Raw genomic sequence first — 234 nt, forward strand, 5'->3', positions numbered from 1 at the left:
GGGAAGGACATACCCTCTGTCTTCAGTGTGACTTCTTTCAACGAGGGAAGGACATACCCTCTGTCTTCAGTGTGACTTCTTTCAACGAGGGAAGGAGGCGCCCTCTGTCTTCAGTGTGACTTATTTTGATGAGGGAAGAACTTACCCTCTGTCTTCAGTGTGACTTCTTTCAATGAGGGAAGGAGGTGCCCTCTGTCTTCAGTGTGACTTTTTTCGATGAGGGAAGGAGGCGCC

Source organism: Echinops telfairi, unplaced genomic scaffold (assembly GCF_000313985.2).
Source record: "Echinops telfairi isolate 266 unplaced genomic scaffold, ASM31398v2 ScPeMD7_7465;HRSCAF=8503, whole genome shotgun sequence".
Lineage (NCBI taxonomy): Eukaryota > Metazoa > Chordata > Mammalia > Afrosoricida > Tenrecidae > Echinops > Echinops telfairi.